Source organism: Oxyura jamaicensis, chromosome 2 (genome assembly GCF_011077185.1).
Source record: "Oxyura jamaicensis isolate SHBP4307 breed ruddy duck chromosome 2, BPBGC_Ojam_1.0, whole genome shotgun sequence".
NCBI classification, from domain to species: domain Eukaryota; kingdom Metazoa; phylum Chordata; class Aves; order Anseriformes; family Anatidae; genus Oxyura; species Oxyura jamaicensis.
In genome coordinates this window covers 73,627,400-73,647,858 of record NC_048894.1, presented here as the reverse complement: position 1 = coordinate 73,647,858, position 20,459 = coordinate 73,627,400, and the positions used below count along the sequence as shown (strand labels likewise).

Here is a 20,459-nt window from a genome sequence, read left to right as displayed (position 1 = left end):
ATACATTAGACTTTAAAATTTCCTGTAAGAGAGACATATGTTGTTTATTTTTTTTTTTTTTTTTTTTTTTTTCATTGATCTACAGAAGCTTTAGAAGTCTGCAATGTCTTGTCATTGTTCCAGCAAAAGTATAAATCAGTATTTATTTTACAGATGTTTGAGGCCCAATGCTGTTTTGGCAAACCTCTAGTTTAGTGTCTCGAATTTGAATTTCTATAAGAAAATAAAAAAAGAAAGAAGAAGCAGAAATGAAAAAGACCAAATATTCCCAATAACAAATTATCCCCAGGAAAATAAGAGAAGAAATAATTCTGTCAAACATCCTTCCCCTTTTTAGTGGGCCTCCCCCCTCAGAATCATGCTGCTTATCTGAAAGCATTTGACTTCTCAGAAACATTTGTAGGTTCCCCATCATTAAAGACAGTTAACATAATATGTTTTAGCTGCTATTACAAGGAAATAGTCTTCAGACTGAGAAATACATATGCTGCCTCATGTTTTGGTATGGAAAATGGATCATTCAAATTATTTCCAAAGAATGTTAAGTGTCATAGAGGTTAATGTAATCAGTATCTACATTTTTACCAACTACAAAAAATGTTAATTATTTGTCTACAGCTTTAAATTAATGCAACTTTCAATTTGTTGTTATTTTTATAAAATGGATAGTGGAAATCATGTATAATATTTTCCTTTCCTAGAACTCAAGATTATTAAGGTTAACAACATCGTTCTACAGAATCTGTTTTACAGCACGTCTGCAAATCACAGAGGTGAATAAGAAGGCCTGCAGAGAAAGACAGAGTAGAAATACACATAAAACTTTAGAATTTCTTAAGGTTAAAAAAAAAAAAAAAAAAAAAAAAAAAAAAAGTAATCATTATCGTTGGCATAGCACTTCTTTAAGTAAGTGCTCATCATAGTTAGAACTATTTTTTATTTTTATTTTTTTAAACTTTGGCACCAATCAAGAAGTGTTAACCAGCTGCTGGAATATAAACTAGTCATTGGATCTTCTTGATACATTTTTTTGAAAAACAACACAGGAATCTCACAGAAGCATACATAAGCTTTGGCATTTCAGTCCAGATTCTGTTGATTATCTTAATGCTTATTTGGTATCTTGCCTATTATGAAATTCATTCTGCTAATAGAAAATAAATGGGATTCTGTATTCCAGAAGAAATACATCTATTCAATCAAAAAGTCTAAAATATATAATAAATGCAATTGAAAGAAAAGTCTATATTTAAATATGCAGAAATATTCAATCTTTGTATCCCAATTTATCTTTAAAAGAGGAGAAAATACTGTCTTTTATTTATGGCCTCAGCTATGATATAAATATAACTAAGTGCATTCTATATTTGTTTTCAGTTATGGTTCAGGTCCCTTATGACTCTTCTTTAAATAATACTATGTTAACCAAGACAGTAAATGCAGGAGCATAACTTCAGGTGTAATGACCAACATTATTTCTTACACCAAGGTATTTTTATTCTCCTTTCTATTCCTAATACTCTAAAGGCTGTAACAAACACCATTACCACTTCTTTGATTGATAAATAGTTCACAGCCCTCAAAATTCATTTGAGGGGATAAATAAATACATAAAAACTATTTGCATTTATCTCTTTAAAGTCAAAAGTGAAGCAAAGAAGTGGTCGCTGGTGTCACTGAATTGATCTGTACAGATACGGCTGCAGAAGATATGACCAGAAATATTATTCGGAATAATATTTCATTATTTTGATATACTTCTAGATAAAAGAGAGTACAAGAAAGTTATAAAATATACCAGCGTGTATGTTTTCATAGTCCATTATAGTTCAGGAAGGAAAATATAGAGCAATAAACATGAAGTAGATATGGGAATCCTACTAAGTAGATGGTAATTATTTTTTGTTCTTTTTTGTTGTTCTTTTTTCTTTCTTTTTTTTAAACTGTTCAAACTTCCAGAAAAATTACTTCACTTCAAATGTGGGAGCAATTTTCTAGAAACTGTAGGACTGCTTTGCAGAGTAGTTTACAGTCTAGACACAGTAAACTCTTCAGAATCATTTTTCCCTTCTATATATGAAAAACATTTAGAAACAATTCAAATAAACATTTAAAATTTTTCTTTTCAATAGACTTTTTCTACAAATGTTAGTCTGTTTGTTAGCTTTTCTTTAAATCAATATATTTTCAAGAATCTATTCCTCTTTTTCCAGTTGTACATGAAGATCAAGATAGCTGTTTTTCAATTTTGCTGCATTTAATTGAGCGATGAAACATAAATTCAGCTTTTCTCACCTCCTAGATATTTCCTTTCAGTGAGATTAATTCTGAGAAGCACAGCTGTGTCTTTGACTACAATACAGTTGAGCCAGATTCAGCATTTCAATCTCCCTAAGCTTACTGCAAGCTGAGATCGTATTTAACGTGATCTTTGTGTTCAAATTCTCTGTTATGAAACTTCATGTGTGTTAGGATCTGTGTTCTGATGCACCCACTACAGCTCTGCAGTAGTGGGTACATCAGAAGCACCCACTCCTTTAAGCAAAGGAGGAAATACTCAGTGCATGGTCAAATGTGATCAAGATAAATGGGAAAGGCCCACCTGCTTTGTTTTACATTATTGCAAGGACAGACAGCATGACAGATGGTTGAAATATAGATTTGACTTGGACATTTGATTTAACTGTTCCTCACTTTTGCAAATTCTAGGACTAGATGCCTAAAGAGACAGGCAGTGCCAAGTCCCAACCCAACATGCAACATCTTCAATATTGATACCAAGATTTCAATGCCATGGCTCTCTCCCACAAATGCCAATTGGATAGCCACAATACCCAGACTTTAAAATGAGCTGCAGAGTACATATGTCAGTCTGAAACATGAGGTGAAAAAATAAGAAGCATGACCTTGACAGATAAACCATTCGAGAAGCAGACAACAAATGAAAGATGAGGTGACCATTTTCTTCTGACAGGTGACACCAACTAACAGCTTATAATAAGCAAAATAAGCTAGCTCGGTAGAAAATACATTCAAATAAAATATAATGCAGGAAATTGCATTTTGATGCTAAACTTACATGTATAAGAAAACTTTTATATGGTTTTGGTTTTTGTTTTTTTCAAAAATTATCAGCGGCTATATACCTTATTCACACTGACCCAACAAGCAGACGTTTCAATCCCATTCTACATACTGTATTCACTATCCTACACAAAAACAAGTTAACTGTTTGTGTCTTACAGAATTTTTTTATCTCTCTGTTGGACAATTCCTAAATTTTCCTAGTGCTACTGACATCAAATTCTTTCAATTCATTACTGAATCTGAAGCTTTGTATTGCAACACTGTGCAAAGTGATATGAGAATCAGTAACAAACAAACAAAAAAATCTATACATGTAGAAATTGCATCAGAGGTAAACAGGTAAGTTATGAGGAAAGGAATTAGATTTAAAAACTTAACAACGAGCTAAGCTGTGCATATTTTAATTTTGATTTTGCTCAGTCAGAGCTGCTGGCACATTCAAAAAATTAAAATCCTGTATTTTGGAACAGAAAAGACTTTTCATTACAGTGACCTAGTTAACAGAATTTCTACTCCAAATTTCTATCAAACAGACTCTGTTACAGAAACATCTTGCAGAAACAAATTCATTTATATCATGCAGAATCAAATTCAGATCACATAAGTACCAGCAACTACTTGTGACTTCATTAAGAAAATATTCATATTTGCCTAGAATAAATATACAAGTCCATATTTCATTCTCATCAACAATCTGTCTGTTACATTTAAAAGACTCATACAAGCCAGAAAGCATTATGGCAACATTTTGTAACCAAAGTGTTGCTACTGTACTACACAACATAATGCTACTGTTAGCACACTTAGAAAAATATTCCAGCACAGCCTTTCCCTATAAGACACAGCTGATGGAGTTTCAGGTGACTAGTGCAAGAACTCATAAACACTATCCTGAAAGCTCCACGTACAGAATAGATTAGGTACTGTATTACAGAAGTGTAGCAGTTCCACAGCTGCAGTTGTGATGAGGTGTTTTTTCCCAGTTGCTACAGGTATTTTATCAAATAAAGTAAATTCTCACAAGTGCTTGCTGAAAGCCAAGAATGCTTTGAAATGTGGCTGCAATAAAAAGCATGTAACTCTGAGGAGAACCTAAAGAACAACAAGGATCACTCAATAGGAAAGTGAAGAAAAAAATAAGAGGATTCAGGCTCTAAATACTTCAGTGATTAAAATAGCTATCCTTGACTATCGCTAAAATATGACCTGCTGCATTTAATTCCAGGGATTGAATGACCCCCCCCCCCCCCTTTTTTTTTTTCCCTGCACACATTCCACCAATGTGCACGTGTTCCCCATCCCTTCCTCCTATTTGATCACTCCTATCAGATCATGCAGTTAGCTGAACAGAAAATGTTTTATCTGAAGAAACTATTTGATCAAATGAAAACATTCAGTGAAATAGCCATCACATCCTATTGCCAACATATTTCACAGAATCACAGAATCACAGAATTTCTAGGTTGGAAGAGACCTCAAGATCATCGAGTCCAACCTCTAACCTAACACTAACAGTCCCCACTAAACCATATCCCTAAGCTCTACATCTAAACGTCTTTTGAAGACTTCCAGGGATGGTGACTCCACCACCTCCCTGGGCAGCCTGTTCCAATGCCTCACAACCCTTTCAGTAAAGAAGCTCTTCCTAACATCTGACCTAAAACTCCCCTGGCGCAACTTTAGCCCATTCCCCCTCGTCCTGTCACCAGGCACGTGGGAGAACAGGCCAACCCCCACCTCTCTACAGCCTCCTTTCAGGTATCTGTAGAGAGCGATAAGGTCGCCCCTGAGCCTCCTCTTCTCCAGGCTGAATAAGCCCAGCTCCTTCAGCCACTCCTCGTAGGACTTGTTCTCCAGGCCCCTCACCAGCTTCATCGCCCTTCTTTGGACCCGCTCAAGCACCTCCATGTCCTTCTTGTAGCGAGGGGCCCAAAACTGAATGCAGTACTCGAGGTGCGGCCTCACCAGAGCCGAGTACAGGGGGACGATCACCTCCCTAGCCCTGCTGGTCACACTATTTCTGATACAAGCCAGGATGCCGTTGGCCTTCTTGGCCACCTGAGCACACTGCTGGCTCATATTCAGCCGACTGTCCACTATCACTCCCAGGTCCTTCTCCGCCTGGCAGCTCTCCAACCACTCATCTCCCAGCCTGTAGCTCTGCTTGGGGTTATTACGCCCCAGGTGCAGGACCCGGCACTTAGCCTTGTTAAACTTCATGCAGTTGACCCCAGCCCATCGGTGCAGCCTATCCAGATCCACCTGCAGAGCCTTCCTACCCTCGAGCAGATCGACACTCGCACCTAACTTGGTGTCATCTGCAAACTTACTGAGGGTGCACTCAATGCCCTCGTCCAGATCATTGATGAAGATGTTAAAGAGGACCGGCCCCAGCACCGAGCCCTGGGGGACGCAACTAGTGACTGGCCTCCAACTGGATTTGACTCCATTTACCACAACTCTCTGGGCCCGGCTATCCAGCCAGTTTCTAACCCAACGAAGCGTGCGCCAGTCCAAACCAAGAGCAGCCAGTTTCCTGAGGAGAATGCAGTGGGAGACGGTGTCAAAAGCCTTGCTGAAGTCAAGGTAGACCACATCCACAGCCTTTCCCTCGTCCACCCAGTGCGACACTTTGTCATAGAAAGAGATCAGGTTCGTCAAGCAGGACCTGCCTTCCATAAACCCATGCTGACTGGGCCTGATCGCCTGCTTGCCCTTCAAGTGCCGCATGATGACTCCCAAGAGGATCTGCTCCATGAGCTTCCCTGGTACTGAGGTCAAACTGACAGGCCTGTAGTTCCTCGGGTCAGCCCTCCGGCCCTTCTTGTAGATGGGCGTCACATTTGCTAGCCGCCAGTCAGCTGGGACCTCCCCCGATAGCCAGGACTGCTGATAAATGATGGATAGTGGCTTGGCCAGCTCCTCTGCCAGTTCTCTCAGTACCCTTGGGTGGATCCCATCCGGCCCCATCGACTTGTGCACATCCAAGTGCTGTAGCAGGTCACCAACCAGTTCTTCATGGATGGTGAGGGCCACATCCTGCTCCCCATGCCCTTCCACCAGCTCAGGGTACTGGGAATCCAGAGAACAACCGATATTGCCGCTAAAGACTGAGGCAAAGAAGGCATTGAGCACCTCCGCCTTTTCCTCATCTCTTGTAACTAAGTTTCCCCCTGCATCCAGTAAAGGATGGAGATTCTCCTTTGTCCTCCTTTTTGTGTTGATGTATTTATAAAAGCGTTTTTTGTTATCTTTAACGGCAGTAGCCAGATTGAGCTCCAGATGAGCTTTGGCCTTTCTAATTTTGTCCCTGCACAGCCTCGCTACATCCTTATAGTCCTCCCTAGTGGCCAGCCCACTTTTCCAAAGATTATAAACCCTCTTTTTTCTCCTAAGCTCAAGCCACAGTTCTCTGTTCAGCCAGGCTGGCCTTCTTCCCCGCTGGCTCATCTTTGGGCACATGGGAACAGACCGCTCCTGCGCCATTAGGATTTGCCTCTTGAAGAGCGCCCAGCCTTCCTGGACCCCTCTGCCCTTCAGAACCGCCTCCCAAGGGACTCTACCAACCAGTGTCCTGAGCAGCCCAAAGTCAGCTCTCCGAAAGTCCAGTACAGTGGTTTTACTGGTTCCCTTCCTGGCCTCGCCAAGAATAGTGAACTCCACCATTTCGTGGTCACTCTGCCCAAGACAGCTCCCGACAATCACATCCTCCACCAGTCCTTCTCTGTTTGTGAAGAGAAGGTCTAGCGGGGCACCACCCCTGGTAGGCTCACTAATCAGCTGCGTCAGGAAGCTATCTTCCACTTTCTCCAGAAACCTCCCAGACTGTTTTCTCTGGGCTGTGTTGTGCTTCCAATTTCACAGTCTCAAACTTACACTGGAAAAGATCAACAAGTTCCACACATTGCAGATGAAATTCTTGAGCCTCCCAGTTACGTATTTCTCTATAGAATTTTAACAGATGGGAATCTCAGTGGAGAATGTCTCCATTTTAGAAGAAAGTTTCCCAAGTGCTGACTGAGCAAACAGCAACTTGATCCTTGCCAGAACTTCACATTGAAGAAAATATGTTTAAAATACTGAAAAATAAAAGTAGAAAAGGTGTTTCCAATGTGGATGAAAATTTTTAGAAAGTTGATTTTACTCAATATTTTGATATAAATTTGGCATAAAAAACTGTCCACGTAATTTCATAACAATTGAAAGTACAGGCTTCTCATATAATCAAATAGGTCTTTCAGCAAAACATCTCTGTTGCACTAGGATTGCACTGGTAAGATGATGAAAATAAATGTCTATAGTAAATCTTGAGACAAATTTGGGAGAGTGGAAGTATTTAAACTTCAGGGTCTCCATGCTGCAGCTCAAATCAAGCATCTATTCCCAGAGTCACCATCCACACAGTCTTTATGTAAAAAAAAGACCATTTATTAAGACAGGAAAAAGAGACAGCATTGAGTATTTATTTCCAAGTTTATTTTCAGATAGTTCTAATTGTTACAGAATCACAGAATCACAGAATAGTCTAGGTTGGAAGAGACCTCCAAGATCACCGAGTCCAACCTCTGACCTAACACTAACAAGTCCTCCACTAAACCATATCCCTAAGCTCTACATCTAAACGTCTTTTAAAGACTTCCAGGGATGGTGACTCAACCACTCCCCTGGGCAGCCTATTCCAGTGACTAACAACCCATTCAGTAAATATTTTTTTCCTAATATCCAACCTAAACCTCCCCTGGCACAACTTTAGCCCATTCCCCCTCGTCCTGTCACCAGGCACGTGGGAGAATAGACCAACCCCCACCTCGCTACAGCCTCCTTTCAGGTACCTGTAGAGTGTGATAAGGTCACCCCTGAGCCTCCTCTTCTCCAGGCTAAACAGTCCCAGCTCTCTCAGCCACTCCTCATAAGACTTGTTCTCCAGACCCTTCACCAGCTTCGTTGCCCTTCTCTGGACTCACTCAAGCACCTCCATGTCCTTCTTGTAGTGAGGGGCCCAAAACTGAACGCAGTACTCGAGGTGCGGCCTCACCAGAGCGGAGTACAGGGGGACAATAACTTCCCTGGACCTGCTGGCCACACTGTTTCTAATGCAAGCCAGGATGCTGTTGGCCTTCTTGGCCGCCTGAGCACACTGCTGGCTCATATTCAGCTGACTGTCAACCAATACTCCCAGGTCCTCTGCCAGGCAGCTTTCTATCCACACATCTCCCAGCCTGTAGCTCTGCTTGGGGTTGTTGTGCCCCAGGTGCAGGACCCAGCACTTGGCCTTGTTGAACTTCCTACAGTTGGCCTCAGCCCATCCGTCCAGCCTATCCAGATCCTCCTGCAGAGCCTTCCTACCCTCGAGCAGATCGACACATGCACCTAACTTGGTGTCGTCTGCAAACTTGCTGAGGGCGCACTTTATCCCCTCGTCCAGATCATCGATGAAGATGTTAAAGAGGACTGGTCCCAGTACCGAGCCCTGGGGGACGCCACTAGTGACCGGCCTCCAACTGGATTTGACTCCATTCACTACAACTCTCTGGGCCCGGCCATCCAGCCAGCTCTTAACCCAACAAAGCGTACGCCAGTCCAAGCCATGAGCAGCCAGTTTCCTGAGGAGAATGCTGTGGGGGACGGTGTCAAGTGCCTTACTGAAGTCAAGGTAGACCACGTCCACAGCCTTTCCCTCATCCACTAAGCGTGTCACCTTGTTTTGAGTATTTTGAAGACCAGAATGTGTTAATTAACATATACTATACATATGGACATTCTCAAGCAGACATTCTCAAGCACTGCATTATGTTATCAACTTCAGATCAAGCTGCATCATGAACAATGTAGTTGCACAGTGTGTGTTCCATTTCTATGCAGAACTATAAACCCAGCCCTTACCTCAAAGCCTAATCCATATTAAAATATTTACACCAAGGAAAACGGACATTAACCAAAAAGAAAAAAAGGACTAGATGGTCAAAAATTACACTGAGCAACCCTGATTAGATAGTGACTATGTTCTCTCATATATAGGTCCTCATTCTCTAAAACACTTAAACGAGATAACTTCCTATGGTCAGTTTGACCTAATGTTGATTTTTATCAGTTGAATCTTAGACATTTGCATGATTTGCTTGTCACTTCCTCATGTATTTTGTGAACTCCACTTGCATTCAATGATGTATATTAGAAGTCTACTAATTAGTATTTAAATTGTTTGCCTTTAAGACAGTAAAGTACTAACTAGTTCTGAAACTAATGGTAATAGCATTGATTTGTTGTATGTCACCCTTTTGATCAACAAGTCAAAGACAGGCTTACTATGCATGCAGCTCTAAATGGTATGTTTAAATATCTTTTCTGTAGAGTATTTGTCATGTCACATCTTTACCATTGAATGTGGCTTTATTTTGCTTTATATTGGCTAACCATTTTCTTCCTTCCTTCTCTGATTTTGCCTTTGGTATGCAAAGAGATCTAATTTTTTACACAATATATTCAATTTCCACATAGTACTGATTTGAAATAGTTTACCTGTATTTCTAGGAGATCTAGATGTTTTTCACCCTTGGTCACATAAAGGGGGTTATTCAATTCTATGCCACTCAGGTGCTAAAGGTTACTGTGCAAGGGAAAAAATGCCTACTGAGTCTTTTATTCAAATGCTAAAGAATATGCCTACTCCTTTGGAATTTGTGGCCATGCTCTTCCCTCTAATCCTTATAGATAAGGAATGAGGAACTAAAAGGAAGTTCTACAAAGAGCAAAATGGTTGCACTTGGTCTTGGTTTAAGATGGAAGCTGGAGTGCTGAATTCTTCTGTCCATCTATTTATTAAAAAAAAAAAAAAAAAGTTCTTTAAATAATTTCCACTTCTCCTCTATACAGAGCAGAATTTTATGTTCAGCTAAGCTCTTGTAGAAGTCCTTCTATTGAAAATAAGATGTTATAACCTTTTTTATGAGAATTTTATAGGGCTTATATTCTAATGGCAATCATTTAAAAATAAAAATAACTAACAATTGTATATCTGCATAATTAGAATTTTAACTGTAGTAAACTTTCCTCACCTTTCCTTATATTGAGTTCACAGACAGGAGGTCTGAATCTTGACTGAATTATAGTTTTCTTTTTAAGTCACTTGACTAACTCTCTCTTGATCCACAGGTCTACTACACAGTTAGCTTCTAAGAAAACTTCCTAACTTACTCCAGGTAAAAGCCAACAGGTGTAACTCAGATTTTTTATTATTATTTTTTAAGTGTTTTCAGCTGATTTTTGCTTGAAGCAAATAGAAAGTGTTCAGACAGAGAGGCAAGGACAGCTCACTACCCCCTGTTATTCTAGAAGCCGATCTAAATACAAAAGTTGTCTGCTCTTGACTTTCTGAAATGATAATGAGGTGCTTATCTCCATTCACTCTGTGAAACACTATATTTTCAATCATTTGTCTGAAAATTTCTCCCTGAAACCTGACTCCATTTCTCCCCATAATAATTTCATGCTAATAGGCTATCCTCTTTGTACTTTTTGTTAGCATAAAATCATATGATAATCATGAAGCGGTCAGATGCAGTGATGATGAAGGTAGTTTTAATACATAAGTAACAGGGATGGATTGTACAGCCTGTATTTGGGATAATGAATATGTGAGAGCACAAGCCATTCACATTTTCATAAATCCTCATGTAAACGAGACCTTTCAGCCACCGCTGTTTTACATACCACAGCAGTAAAATCCCTTAGTCTAGGCCTACTGTACTACAGAAACCACAAAATACAGTTAAGAAGCTTAGGCAGAGACCTTCAAAAGCAAAGGGAAATCAGTAATTTGAAATTCTGTATCGTTTTTCACTCTAACTTCAGACTACAGAGAAAATCTAGAAAACCACCATACCAAAAGAATCTTGAGAAAGGATTGTGCCTTAGGACTGGGCTACATTATTCATCACTGAATCTTGTTTAGACTGTCGGACAAATATAGAAATAAAACAGTTTTATTAGCTAAGTCAACTGATAAATTTTCTTGCATACAAAATGCATGAGTGCTGACATCTAAGGTAACTCATTTAAAAATATTTTACCTTCTCAAAACAAAGGAGAATACTTTTGGTAAAGCAGCAAAAATTTAGTAAGACTCTTACACTGCATAATTTAAATCAATGTATTGAAGTGGCAGCTGTCACTAAATAAGATATGGAAATCAAATACAATGTGCTGAATGAGGACTCATAAGTTATACTTAAAAGTTATACATTTTTTACACTTATAAGATGCTGTAAGACTATTATTCAATTCTGTAAAAGACACTGAGAACAATCTCTGATATGCTGAACCTTCTGAATCCAGTCTAGGGGAGGCAAGCACCTTCAGTTTGTAATAGGAGCCTATTACAAGAGGAAATCAAAGAGCTATGTAAAATAACCCTGACACAATGAAACAAGATTTCTGTTTCAATGCAATGACAGATCAGGATTAATAAATAAATAAATAAGTAATTTCTAGACACCACAAAGGCCTGTAACTGAAGGTTGATATTACAAACTGTAAATACTTCATGCTTCCACCCTGAAATCTGATAAACCGTATCTCAGTATCCGGCACTCATGGAAGTGGTCTAGAATCAAGAGGTGAAAATAAGCAATCATATACACTTGGCACTTGAGATGCCTCACCATAATGGACAAGTGATGGGCCTGGCCAGGATTAAATTATCAAGTTAAATTTCTTCATATCAGACTGTATGGTACCGTGCTTTGTATTTGTGGTAGGGCAGAGTTGATAACACACCAGCATTTTGGGTATGACTGAGCAGTGCTTGCACAGCACCAAGGCTGTCTTTCTTCCCCACACCCTCAAAGCAAGTAGTCTGGGGATGCACATGAGTCTAAGAGGAGACATCACCTGGATGGCTGACCCAAACTGACAAAAGGCATCTTCCATGCCATATGACATCCTCTGCCCCATGCTGGACACAGAAGTTTCCAGCCAGCTCCAATGGCCCCATCAGGGCATAGCTGGGCCCAGCAGCTGTAGGGGAAAGCATGAAGAGGCCCCACACCAGCTCAGGGTACAGAGTGAGGAAGAAGGAGTGGCAGGGAGGGGCTCTTAGGGACTGAACCCAGCCCCCTGTGCTGCTCAGTAGCAGTGGGTGGAGGGGTGGGAAATAAAGGGATGAGGTTGGGCCTGGGATGAAGGCAGAGTGGCAGGGAAGATGTTTTACTTTTGATGTTGTTTCTTGCTACCCAAAACTATTTAACTGTCAGTAAGTGAAATGAATTTTCCTCAGGTTGAGCCTGTTTAGCCCATGATGGTAACTGGTATATAATCTCCCTGTTTTTATCCTGACCCATGAGCTTTTCCATCTTGTTTTTTTCCCCATCTTGTTGAGGGCTGGCAGCAAGAGAGAGGCTGAGTGGGCCTCAGGCAGCCTGCCATGGATCTAGCAGCTGGCTGAGACCAACCCAACAACAAGCACAGATGTCTGTCAATTATGAAATTTGAGAATAAAATAGTCCTGAATATTGTTAAATGCTTAACTGCTATATAACAAGAGAGTGTAATGGGTGACCAGCACCCCACAGAGAATAAAACACAGGAAAATTTAAAACCATGATGCTGCTCCATGTGTCAAAAATACCTATGGTCCTGTATAGAAAATAAAAAATAAAATAACATAATTAAAGATTCACATTCTTTTTCATTATGGATGCTATTCAGACGCTTTCCTTTCATTCCTCTTTGTGTAACTTCACTGACTCATGTCCTACCACAGTAGTGTAACTTGCAATCTGATCTACAGTATGCTCTTTGTTTAGTATATTTGTTGATATTCTCTCTAAATCTGCTCCATAAAGCATGTTATTTAGTTGCATGTATCACTTCAATCAAGGGGCTCATGCTCTCTCTGGATATCAGGAGCACATTGTACATAGGCAGAATGGTATAAAGGTATCTATTGTGTATATAGATGTTTTTCTTCAATAGGGTAATCAAGACAGACAGGCAGTTACCTTCATTCAGGCTATGTCCAAGTATCATTTCAAGTACGCCATCTCACTGCACTGCACTTTCAGAATACAACATTGCTACAATAAGCTGTTCCAAAATCTCAACAGAATAACATTTAGAAGTTGGTAATTCACTCCAACCAGAGTAAATCTATAACTTTAACCATATAAGACTCAACTAAATACTGTTAATATTTCTCCCTATGCAAAATAGTGGTGCAGCTTAAAAAATGATTTCATGCTTAGCTTTTTTCCTCATTTAGCTTAACTGAGATATCTTGTTTCTTACCAAGGTTTTTATCTTATGTCATTATTCCTATGGTAATTTAACCCTAATGCAAACATATTAGCTTATTTCTTTCATCAGCTGAAAATATCATCTGTGAAATAAACATTTTATTATTTATATTTATTTATTTATTTACCATTAGTTCTTTTACTGCATTTGATCTTGGCTTTTAAATACAAAATGCAAAGGGATGACTCATCTCTTAACGACTCTTCAACAGCAGGGGGCGCTTTCAGCATGCTTAGAGCTCCACCGTGCTTTTAGTTTATCATTCAGGGAAATGTAACTGAGCTGTATTACGTTACAGCCCATACAGAACAGACTTTAGAAAGATGAAACGATTTCTGATTTTATCCCAGGGCAACGCTATATCTAAACTATTACTAAACAAGAAAATAAAAAGCCATCAATAAAAAATAAAACAAACGAAACCCACAACTGCTTACTATTATCTTTTTATCTTTTATCAATGGCAGTTTGGTCTCCTGACATAGAGGTAAGAGTTTATGTACATTGAATGACATTATATTATGACACTTGTCTTAGTGCTGGATGCATTCTACATGTCACCAAGACTTTTCAGTGCTCAAAAGGCATTCCAACATCAGACTTAAACACATAGAACTGAATCTATTGAGGTGTTCATCAACCTGACATAGAAAGGTCAGGACTACATAAATGACTCTGAAAAACTTAGTTTGTTGTTGTGTTTTGTTTCTTTTGGTTTTAAGTGTTCAGATTCTGATTCTGAATACAGCAAAGATGATTTTCCAAGCCATGTTCCATGGAAATCCACAAATGGAAACATGCCTTTTCTTTGTGAAATAATGTATTTATATATTCATTAATTATTATCAACCAGCCTCTTCCAGCATCAGTACACAAATATGTCCTTTTTATTACTGAACCTTTTTTTTCCTTGTCTCATTAGCATCAGGACGTGATATCTCACACAGAAAAGTCTAAAGAAGAAAAATATGAAAGCTCAACTTTCATTGATTATTTGTAATTTGCACTTAGTTGCAGTACAGCAACCATCACACAAGGTAGTAGACTCAAACCCACAGAACCTGCACATTTTCTGTGTGTCTTTGTTTGTTTGTTTGTTTATTTGTGTTAATTAGACTCGTAAGTAAAGCTGGACACATGCAGCCACAGTATTAGCTCCTGACCTTAGAAAATTTTAGACAAGCTATCTTCTTATTATTTATTTTTATTCTTTCCACTTGAATTTACTTGGGTGTTTTAGTTACATCTCTGAGGTAATTTCTACTCATTTAATGCAGACTTTAGAAAATATCTTGGCTTTATCAGCTATTTACTTGTATTTCCTTTTGCCTTTAAACAGTTATATTTTTATCTAGGCGCAGGCAGCTTTTTCATAGTATCTTGTAATTTTAGACTCTTGACTTTATTCATTTTTTGGATGTTGAACAATAACATCTGAGTCCATTCTGAAGTGTTTCAGGAATGACACTTAACATTAGCCAGTTCAGAATATGAACTTTATTTATATCCTCATTTTATGCAACTACTCACAGCTTCATGACTACAAAACAGTTACACCACATTTATAAGAAGTGGACCTCAAAGGATCACTTCATTATCACTTCAATGAGAAAAGCAAAGACAGAAACTCTGTATTTCTAAAATTTTCAAATTTTACATCATATTACACTTTCATACCCATCTTATATAGTAGCCACATCACAAAATTTCACATCCTCAGCATAGCCTACTCAAGTTCTTTCCTTTTATGTAAGAATTTACATGTAGTTATGTAACTGCAACCTTCTTACCTCTTTTAGAGCCATTTTCTTCAAGATACGTCTACAATACTCTAAACCATTTGACTCTATCACCTCACTTTGCATGCTATACTTTGTAACCTGTTAAAATACTTCTGCCTTACCTGCGCTCTGACCTCAACTTTGTCACTAAATAGCATTTCTCCTTCAATTCTAGTTTTCAATTTCAGTATTTCATCTTCTTCATCCAGCACTTATTCCACCTTTATTTGTGATTGTAAGTTTTATTTAAGTATATATCAGTATTAACCAAGGAGAAGACTGTGATTTCTATAGTATGTACATATCTTTTTCTTGTTATTGAACTGGAATGCATCAACATCTATTAATAGCTCATATATTCCCTCTAAGACTGGCAAAGTGATACTGACTAAGTGCTGTGATCTAAATATTAAATACTTTTTTACTCACTACATGGTATTCCTTTCCATGGTCATTAACATCTGAAGAATTGTAGACTTCCATAACCTAACTACATAGCCAAACTTCTAGTCAATCTTTTTTTTTTTTTTTTTTTTTTTTTTTTCTTATCAAATAATATTAAAATAGCTGGCACAGGTTGAACAGTCATATGGAAATAGAGACTCAAGATAAACTTTGTTAACAGCTGTTAATGGAAATGAAAGCTGTTTTGCTCTGGCATGCTTTTAAGTTATGTCAATATCTACATCCCCAAACTACCTTGCCCTGTTTATTCTTTTATTCTGTCTGTTACCTATTCTGTCAGTAGCCTCTGCTGACATCACTAGTGATAATTTTTAAAATCCATGTGAAGGCCAAGCCTTTTGATTTTCACTGGAAGCAATCACAGTGATCAGAGAATGAGAATAAATCCAGAAAGTACTCAAAAATAGATCTTCATTACACTTTGTATTTATGAGCAAATTATTTAAATTCTTTTATCTCCCAGTGACTCATCTATAGCAAATGTATTTTTATTTTTTTTTTTTTTTCCTTTAGGGATTTATGGTTGTCTAAATGAAAAATCTGCAGGAGAAGGAAAATGTACAGAACAACATTATTAAACATAATGCAGGCAAAGATCTGCACATGCAGATATGCAATTCCACTGGATAAAATGGAATTTAATTATTTCTATAGTTATAATGATCAATGACTTAGACTTCCTGACTTCTGCCAGGTCTTTTGAAGTAACTCACCTAAATAAAGATTTTCATAAAGCTACAAACATAAATCAGTTTGTTAACCTGCTGTTCTAAGATCAGAGAAAGCACAGAATAAGTAAAAACTTGCAATTTTGAAAAAAATAAATTACATCCTTTTTTTCTTCTACATGATGCTTAGCACATGAGAATGTATGAGGGTAAAGAGCTATCAATTCATATTATATAGCACAGGGAACTATAGCAGGGAACACTTTTACCATGCTGACATGATATATATATTCACTATTTAGGAGGCCACGTACCTAAATTAGGTACAACCAGACTAAGACACATACTATACCTTTATTCAAGGTCAGGAAAAAGTATGTCAAAATTAATTCATCAATTAGTAAGTGTAACAAACACAAAAATAGAGGAGGAACTCTAATGTAGTCAAATACATATAAATGCATCTGCATAAGCTTCAGAAACACCCATCAAGGTCTCCAAGCACGACAGAGTACAGGAGAACTAATACACAGAAGGCTTATGTAACCACCAAGCATATAAGGAGACTAAGCTAAACTTTGATGCAATTTAAGCAAACCAAGGACATAACATTGGCCTTTCATATCTTCTGTGAATGTTCAAGTGACTAAGCTATTACTGTACCTTGAAGAATCTCATACTGAAGATTAGAAAAGCTCCTTGTATTTTATCTAGAATTTAGGAAATTAATTTAAGAGCTGCAGAGAAAAATATCATTCCCTACTCTAGTAATAGTCTGGTAGAATCACTTCTGAAAAAAAGCATTCATAAAGCCAACAATCTCTGCATTACTTGTCTCCTTTTCATGCCTATGAAATGTATAGACTGAAGAGAACTCCTCCCTTTACAAAAAGAAAGCAATTGCTTTTGCACTTAAAGAAAAGGGATTGTTCTGGGACTTGACAAAGAATTTAAGAGAATTCTTTGTTCCCTTTACAGAAAAGGCAAGTACTTAACAACAAATGCATTTGGTAGGACCTAAGAGATTTCCTGAATTAATTAACCTCACATTCTTTAAATTGAGAAATAGAAAATGCAGGATATGACCAAGAGCACAGATGTGTACTAAAGTTAGTGAATGAAACATGTTCAATACAGAACCGCCTTTCCTTTTAATACTGAAGGCAAAGCCATGTAAGTTAAGTTGCCCTGGCACGTTTTTTTTGTTTGTTTGTTTTGTTTTTGTTTTTGTTTTTGTTTTTGTTTTTTCTTTTTGTAATCCTTCGGATACTGTGCTGTAGTAAGGACCAGATAAGCAGAAGATTACCTTCTTTTTCTTTTTGTGACCAGAACTTCAGTAGTTAAGGCTACAAATTGCCTTCTTACAACCAGAATGAACAGAAACCACTTAGAATTAATAAGAAAATTATAATACAAAAACAGTTAATGTAGAAGTAAAATCAGGCAGATGGGCTGTTTTCATTCACACACACACACACAAAATATTTCTGCATAAACACACATAGCTTGTACACTTCCAGCAGTCTGGGTCATTATTATAAATTTAAGCAGCTTTTTTTTTTTTTTTTTTTTTTTTTTTTTTTTTTTTTCTGTTGGGTTTCCAAACACCCTGAGTTTGGAGGTACTCCACATTTTTGAAGCAGTCTACCTTGGGAAGAAAATCCCTTACAACTGCATAATCCAATAGATACCTTGGGTTCCTCTTGACATAAAATGTAGTTTATTGAACAAATTCCATAGCCGCTTGGAAGGTTATACTCCACCCTCATATGTGGTTGATAAAACAAACAAACAAACACCATAGCATATCTTTATTGGAGTGATCACTGTGATTTTACTCAAGGGCATATATAATTTGACAAAATCTACTGCAGAGCATTCCTGCATTAAGACTTACATTATTTATTCTACTCTTAGATTAAGACAAGGTACAGTATATTATAATAATTAATGGTTGCACACTGATTTGGGAAAGGTAAGTAGGGGAGTATAGATTTTCTTTATTGAAAAGCCATGGAAAAATGATATTTTCTTAGCTTACTATTTAGTACAATGTCATTTGCATAAATGGCAATGTCCTGCATTTTAATAAACATGTTACTAGTCTAGTTTCTCTATGGAAAGAGTAAAGAATCTTTTTTTTTTTTTTTTTTTTTTTTTTTTTTTTTCTTTTGACACGTGAAATTCCTGTTGCAGTACTTTTCAGCAGTTTTCAAGGGAGTTGGAATGAAAAATAAGGAAATGTTACAATGCATACTGACTGAAATTATTCTCTCTAGGCCCATACACCAAGCAACATTATCACATGAAAAAAAATAAACACAGAGAACACATTTGATTTCAGTTACTGAACCTAATACTCAAACATTTTCCCTAAGACAATAAACCTAATCACGAGGCAAAGTCAGCATGCACAAAGAATTCCAAAAGTATATTAAAAAAGTATTTACTAGAGGTATGCAATTGTAGATGAGTACAAAATCTAACAGATTAAGAGCTTTCATAGGTTCTACACGATTCTAACATATAATTAAAAATGTATTTTTTTTAAAGTCCCTGTGATTAAATAAATTCATTTACAAATTTTGAATGTTACTATTCTCACATTAAAAATCAAATAATCATTCAATTTTGAAAGTGTACTTCAGAATTAGCAATACATGATTTGATTACTGACATGTTTTCAAAGTGTTTTCACTTCAGTGGGAACAGTGTCAGAACGGCAATTTAACAGTACAGTTTTGACCAAATCTGTAATGTGATAAATGATTGAGTCCCAAATAGGATTCCAATTAAAGTTTGCAATTTATTAAGTGAATAGAGGCAAGCAAACAGCGCTGGGTGTGCCAGGAGTCTCTGCTCCACCAAGATGCACACCTGGTACATCAGGCGGCTGGTTTTTATGCTCCTAGACTAATACATATTCATCACTATTCCTAGAAAAGGCAGGGTTATTCTAATTAGTTCCTGGAATCCGAACCCTCTCCCGGACGCATGCGTATCAGTCTCTGGTGGTCTTTCTGGGGGTCTCTTGTGCTGAAGGCTCGTAGTCTTCCACCCAGGCTTTGTCCTTCGGTCGTCCTTCAACTCCCCCTTTCTCCTTATTTGGTAATCTCTTTGCCGGATATCAGAGGCTTGGGCAGCATCCCATGCAAAAGTCAGCAGTTTCCTAAAAACTCCTTGGTTCTCTTATCTCCCAGACCTGAGTCTCAATGTTCGCCCTTCAAACCCTCTATTTACACAAATTGCTGGACCGTTCCTTTGCATGATACAAGAACTATGTACACTAATCACTCTGTTTTTCTTAGATAGAAGGTTATATTTCATCATGTGGCCCTAGCATTGTTCCATACTGACACGAATCAAATGAACACATTTCACATGTAGCATATGCAGAATAAGTGAATGTTGAAAGAAAATCTGATGAGTCTATTTAAGTTTTCCTAGTTATGCAGGAAGTGTATATATTCTAACTGCATGTGTGTGCACTTTAGCGTTTATCCAACCAAACAGACATCTTAACACCAAGTTTAGAGATTAAAGAACTGGAGCTTAGATGGAGTATACCAAATGCAGGTGATGATCTTCTTGGACCATTTCTCTCCACAGATTGCCAAAATATAGACAGAGAGATCATTTAGAAATGTGTAAAAAAGTAACTGAATATGTTTTCTATATTATTAGTATGTTGAGTAATCTTCAGAAAACACACACTTAGTGAAATGTTTCCACAGCACATGTAATTTGTGTGCTGGAACAGTCTTTAACATGTTGTGACCAACAATGAAAACTACACATGATAAAAAGAATCTTTTAATTAAACTATAAGATTTAATCTGAGGGTAGTATCACATAATCCAGCCAGCTCCTGTTAGCACCAAAGTGGCAGTAGACATGCTTCTTGAGACATCTTGGGACATGCAAACTTGGCACAGGGGCTTGTACTGGGTATGGGTGGAATTTGTCCATCTGAACATGGACATGCCCAGTAGTTAACTTTCATTCACACACAAACTGGCTGCATAGACCTGAAATAGTATTACATTCATACAATAGACAGCAAGAATCACTAATTTCTAAATTCCCAGTAACTAGCAGTGTACACCAGGAGTCAATACTGTCCTGGTTTCAGTTAGGACAGTTATTTTTCCTCCTAGTAGCTGGT

General features: G+C 37.8%; 2 long non-coding RNA genes across 6 annotated transcripts in view; both read right to left on the bottom strand.

Moving 5' to 3' along the window:
* The window catches only part of LOC118163296, a 268,072-nt gene that overhangs the window by 53,212 nt on the left and 194,401 nt on the right, over positions 1 to 20,459 (bottom strand). The gene's annotated exons all lie outside the window — the stretch shown is intronic.
* LOC118163297 overlaps positions 53 to 20,459 on the bottom strand; it is a 22,630-nt gene continuing 2,223 nt past the window's right edge. Inside the window, exons 2-3 of the long non-coding RNA XR_004748968.1 lie at positions 6,964 to 7,166; positions 53 to 213 (exon numbers count right to left, since the gene is read on the bottom strand). This is a non-coding gene — a long non-coding RNA (uncharacterized LOC118163297). The remainder of the gene's footprint in view (positions 214 to 6,963; positions 7,167 to 20,459) is intronic.